The 6,640-nt window shown below is 28.1% G+C and overlaps 1 pseudogene; it reads right to left on the bottom strand.

The window, feature by feature from the left end:
* Positions 1–1,071: 1,071 nt before the first annotated feature.
* LOC120084988 (putative protein phosphatase 2C 55 pseudogene) lies at positions 1,072–1,881 on the bottom strand (annotated as a pseudogene).
* Positions 1,882–6,640: the final 4,759 nt, after the last annotated feature.

The following is a 6,640-nucleotide window of genomic DNA, read 5'->3' on the forward strand; positions in this document are numbered from 1 at the left end:
AAGAGAGAAAAGCGTTATTATGGAAAAAGATTTTGCGCATCCGGGGAATCAAACCCCGGTCAGTACCGTGGGAGGGTACTAAGGGCATATCGGTTGAAGTAGATTCTTCTTTTTGATCAATCAAAACCCCTTCCCAAACTGTACAAGCTTCTTCCAAAGCATACGGCTTTCTGGATGTGCGCCTCTGCATCTAGCATTGGGTAGACCTCATACAATAATACCTACGGCTTCTCCCAATTCGACCAGGTCCCCGTCAAAATTAACCAAATTTGCCTGATGTAGAGGCAATCAAGAAAGCCGCAAAGGTTTCCTCGGGCCAGACGGAGATTGGCCCTCGAGCATGGAAAACCCTTTTCGCTCCGCTTAGCCCTATCCCCCTCTAGGGGAACCTGGATACCATGAGGCGGGCCTTGGAAAGTTTTAATATAAGCAGTAGGGATGGGGAAGAATCCGCACGAATCGGATTTTTTGAGGAACATATCGAGCCAGAGAAATTCTCCCGTTTGTGCCTCATAAAAAGAACTAGCACAGAGGATCTTGAAAACAATTCAAAATTCAGAAGAACTCCGTGGTGAGAAGCTTCTGGTCCAGTCGGCCCGTAAAACTCACTCGGATACCATTACACTAGATGCGCGTAATTCATTCACTAATTTGTTGTTTCTAAAAAAAAGCTTGGTACATGTTAATTTTCAATTTTCTTTTACATAGTTAATTAAACTTTTAACTTCTTTATTTTATAGTATTTTAATCTTTGATTTTGGCATTAAAGTTATTCTTTCATTGGGCAATTTCTCTCTAATTTTTTTTTTGTTTTTCTTGTCTGAATTTGGCACATCCAATAAATTATTCCAAACTAAATAAATACATCCATCAAAATTTTCTCATATAACCATTATATATCGTATCATATGTTTACATATTTCATGTAGACAACTTCATCATAAATGAAATTACTAAGAAGATGAAGTCAAAATTCTAAAATATATTTTTTAAGGAAAAAAAAAAAGAACTCTTTATTTTTAGTAATAAACAATTAACAAAAACCTACAAAATCGTATAAGTTGGTTTCATTCAGAAACGCTTTACTTTGCCTTCTTGAACGTGTCCAACAATCACCGTAATATCATCAATCTTGCCTCCGTCGCACGAGAACCCCGCCCTTCTAGCCGCAGCCGAAAACGGCGTTGTTCTACACTTATCAAACGAGTTCCTCAATGCTAACCCAGCCAATCGCCAAGCCAATTTTCCCGGGTCAACTCGTTCCTCCTCTTTCAGAACCTTCTCGATCTCGCTCGCGAAAACATTGTCCAATAACCCATCTGTACCGACGACGACGATATCTCCGGCCGAAACTTCAACTCTACACTCCCAAGGCTGTATCGGCAATCCAAGATCAAATCCAGCCATCAATTGAAAAGGACAGTTGAATTGGTGTTGTTGCGATACCGATACAAAAACGAGTTTCTTCTTTCTGAAGATCATGAATCCGCTATCGCCTATGTTCGCCGCCTTCAACGCATTACCTCTCAGAGCGATTATACAGGCGGTTGAAGATCCGAGAATCCTCGTTGTTTTCATGTAACCTTTCGTTAGAATCCTCTTCGGATCTCCGTCTACGTCCGCCGCTGCTGCGGCGGCGCAGTTCGCCATCAATGCTCTGGCATACTCGCCGGAGTCGATCCCTTCCTCCGCCCAAGCACCGACGCCGTCCGCCACTCCAAAGACTTTGTCCGGTGTGGAGATGAAGTGAGCATCCTCTCCTTGTGGTCCGAGCGAGTTTTGCTTCGGAATGTAGAAGGATCCGAAGCCGATTCTCAAGTCCGGAGCGGAAGGCACGGCGATGGGAGCGGCGGCCGCGAAAGGATTAAAAGAATGATTCATAGAGTGATATTTAATTTAATAAAGGAAAAATAAATCGGAAATTGTAATTTCTCTAATTCGAAAAGTGGCAGAGAAAATTGCGATAATCGGAGGTCTTTTATAGTGTGAAATTGTGGATAATTTTGATTCGATTGTTTCCTTTCAGGAGAAGTAAGCCTTAAAGATACATATCTTTTTTAAAATATAAATACATATATGGATCCCAAAACTCATAGCAATTTAAATTACATTTTTCAATATATCATTGTACACGTTTTTAAGATTTAATTCGAAAAAACTTATAATTTGTATCTTTATAAGCGAATTAATTTAGTATTTAAAAATAATAATTAATTTAAACTCTTTATTATCATTAGATTTGAAAATCATTCATGTATATATAATCACACATGTATAAGCTTATTCAAATATTAGTTTCAAAAAATTGGCTATTAAAATTGATGATAAAATCTTGATTGAGAATTTAAATTGATACAATTCTAAATTTTAATTGATTTTTTAATAACAAAGTATTGTAAGAGTGTAAATCATACACATACAATAATTAAAAGTTTTAATTAATATAACCTTCTAAATTTAGGAATATAAATTGATATTATTCGAAATTCGATTTTAAAGAAAAGGGAATGATGATAGGAAAGTTACTTTTTATCTCATGAGGTTTTTTTAGAATAAGTTCAAATGGTTCTAATTGATTTTTTTTTATTATTATTTTAAATGTTGACATGACATTTTATATTAAAAATAATAGTTGCAAAAACAATATCTTTTCCCTCTACCCTCATTCTATATTCTTCTATAATTTATAACGTCATGTCAACATTTAAAATATATATATATATATATTAAAAGATATTCAACCGTCTTTTAAACCTACTTTTAAGAATTCGAGTAAAGAGTTACATTTTAAAATCTTAGAAATAAAAAACATATGTTACTTTAAAACTCAATGACTAGAAAGTAATTTTTCGTTTTTTTAAAATATATTTAAATTTAGTTGAAATTATAAGTGCAGTCATCAATTTTAGATTGTGATCTCTAAACCTTTAAATGTATATTGGTTGGCTTTCAATTTTATGTTTAATAGTTTATTATATTTTAGAAAATGTCTAAAAACTAATTGTCTTTTTATATGTGTGCGCAATATGTTTTTGACATTTTATTTTATATCTAATAGATCCTCGAGTTGTTCGAGAACTTTTTGAACTCATAGATTTATTTAGATACAAAATTAAGAATAAAACTTTAACCGACAAAATTAAACTTTTGAATTCTTGACTATATTAGAAACTTATTAAACACATAATTGAAAATTCATAAACATAGTATATATTCTTAAATTTTGGATTTATTAAACACAAACGATTTTAAAATGTTAGGGATCAAATAAATATAAATTTTAAAATTTAGTGGCTAAATTTGTAAGGATTACACTATGCGAGTTGAATTAAATCTGTGGATACGAATACTATACTAGTTAAATTATGTTTATTCTGAGAAAGAAGAAGAGAAATTTGAATAAAAGTAAAAGTGGACGAGTTTAAATATTGGACCAGAGCATGTGTGACCTTTCATATAACAAAGAGTCTCAAAAACATTTTTTTTAAAAATAAAACGAGCCCATTTTTTAAAAAATTAAAAACTCCAAGTGGCCCAATTTTATCCATTTTCCTTTCCCCAAATTAGCAAAAAATCCTAAAATTCGAGACAGCGTATTTTATTTTTTATTCCCTCCCCGTCAATCCATATCTAGCAAATAAAATATTTTCGTTTTAATTAAGTTTATTTGCTTTATAAAAAAAAAAGTTTATTTGAAAGTATTTGCATCATTTAATAATTAAAAATAACAAATAATCTGGTTTATTAATTTATCCAAAATTTAACTTTAAAATGTATTTTAATGCTATTTAAGGTATAGTTTAAGAAATATATTTTAGTGCATTTCGTTTTTGCCACTTGTTCATTTGTCAAGTCACAACTTATCTCTGGATTTTTTTTTTCCTAAAAAATAGTTTTACATTTTTTTAGTCGTGTAATTAAAGAATGAATTTAAAAAATGGGTGTAACTAATAATCAACTCTATTTCAAATGATAAAACTGTTGAAAATATTTATAAGATATAACAAAATTTTAAAACTATCAAGGATAGACGTTCATAGACACTGATATCAATGTCACTGATAGGCACTGATGGAAGTCTATTAGTATCTATTAGCATCTATCATTGATATTCTAAAATTTTGCTATCTTTTATAAATATTTTTATTCATTTTTCTATATTTAAAAACAATCCCTTTAAAATTTTAGAAATTGCAAAGGAAAAAGTAGTGAAGAATTTTATCAAAAAGATTCCACGACTGACACAAAAATCCTTTGAGATTGAGGATATGGCAAGGACGACATTAGATAGAGATGGGAAAAACATTTCTAGGATAGTGTCACTCGATTGTCTTTATAAAATTTCAACACACTTATGCTATGTTTAATAGCTATTTTGATATTTAATTTTTTAAAATTAAATTTATAAACACGATAATTTCCAATATTAATATTGTATTTTTTAAAACCTAATTATTAATGTACTATGGTTTTCAAATTTATTATTTCAATATTTAGTTTTTAATATCATCTCTTGACATCTTTCCATCCATTCCCGGTTTAAAATTAAAAGAAATAATACAAATTGAAGCCCATTTACACTCGTGTTTTTTTACTCCTTTTTTCTCTCTCGCTTTTTTCTCTTTTTATTTTAATTTTGTACTTTTTCTTTTGCACTTTAAAATAACGTAAGTGTAGTTTTTAAGCTAATCGAATATTATAATTTTTTATTTTTATTTTTTTTAAATATTATATTGCAACTTATTTAATATCTTAAACACTATAAATTTAATTATAAATTTAGTTTCTAAACATTTGAAAATATAAAATTAAAATGTAAAACTTTTTTCTGTTTCCACTCTTTTTTATCATTTTTCGTTAATCATCTATCTATTATTTTTAAATAACAATAAGAATGATCTTTAACTTTAAATAATGTTACTAAAAATATTACTAAAAATGATCTTAATAAGAAAAATTGACTTAATAAGAAAGAAGATAATCAAGAAACAAGAACGGTTAACACTGATCTATAATTTTAAATAATGTTACTAAAAATGATCTTCAAGTTGAATAAAACATAAACGAATTGATAATGAAAAGTTAATTATATAATGCAAAAATATTTGTCATCTAATAATAAAGATTTAAAATGCGAAATTAGAAAATGATTCAAAAGATAAAGATATATAATTCTACGTGGCTTTACTTTTAAAAAAAATATAAAAATGATAACATCCTTACAATTTTAATATACATTATTTTATTTGCTTATATCATTTAATAAGGTTATATAACTATATGTTTACATAAAACCCTATAATTTGGCTAATAATATACATCAAGGGATCTATCTCACCGTAAAGTGGATAGAACCCTAATTCATTGGCTAATAATATACCTTCAAATAATATCATCGCTTCGTAACTTTTAATTGTCTGGCTAATAAATCTTTAAATGTTGAAATTTGTGAAGTATCAAATAAATCATGTTATATTTTTTTTTTTTTTAAAAAAAAAACTGTTTTATATAAATTTGAACATCAAAATTTGATTTTATATTCGTCAAAAAGTGCAAACTTAAAAAGAATTAGAGCACGTTTAGAAAAAAAAAAAACTTTTAAAAGATTCATTTTTATTTAAACACTTTTAATAAAAATTGATTAAAATACACTTAAAAAGCTATTTTAGTGGTTGTCAACACTCCAATTTATTTCAAAATAAATTATTAATTAAATTAAACCGTTAAAATGGATTTCAAATACATATTTAATATTAAAGATCACAATATAAAATTAAAAACGCAGTTAGACATAAAATTAAAATTAGAAAATTTAAACTCATCAGACATTTTAAGTTAAAAAGCTTATTATCCATGTTAATGGCCTTGAAATAAAGTTGACATGAATTGTTCAGGGACTAACTAAACTTGTAATGTAACTATGTAAGCGCTTCTATTTGATAATGTTGATTATTTTTATTATTATTATTTTTGAAAAACGAGTACTTAGGCTTCTTTTGGAATCAAGGGTAATGACTAAGATAATCTGAACTACCTTTCTTATTTTGTAAAATGAATTATTTAAATTTTGTTGGATAACTATTTCGTTTTTTTATTTTTAGTTTTTGAAAGTTAAGTTTATTTCTTCTCATCTTTTTATAATGATCTGTAGTTATCTTTTAAATATAAGAATTAAATTTTTAATCGAATTTTAAAAAACTAAAAACGAGTTAAACTATTAAATTTGATTTGGTATTCGAAAACATTGGAATTTAAAGGTGAAAGGAGTATGTAGGCTTCATTTTTAAAAACAAAAAACAAAAAACCAAATGGTTGCCAAACCGACCTTATTAATTTATTTTAATCACCTTTTTTTTAGCTCATGTGTAAAAACTGATACATACTAACCTTTAGATTTGGTTGCAAATATTACCCAAACTATTATCAAATATAACATAAAATTACAAATTACAAATATGACAAAATCTAGATAGTCTATCAGTGACGGACTATGTTGCTGGTAAGAATCTATCCACATAAAAGTTTATTTTTGATAGACTTGGCTATCTTTGTAGTTTTTTTAAAAAATATTGTTAATACATTTTATTATTGTTCCTATAAATACCGTCCATTACAATCACTCCTTAGATTTAGCTTCCTA

The sequence above is a fragment of the Benincasa hispida genome, chromosome 9 (assembly GCF_027475165.1).
Source record: "Benincasa hispida cultivar pf3 chromosome 9, pf3_genome.v1.1, whole genome shotgun sequence".
Classification (NCBI taxonomy): Eukaryota; Viridiplantae; Streptophyta; class Magnoliopsida; order Cucurbitales; family Cucurbitaceae; genus Benincasa; species Benincasa hispida.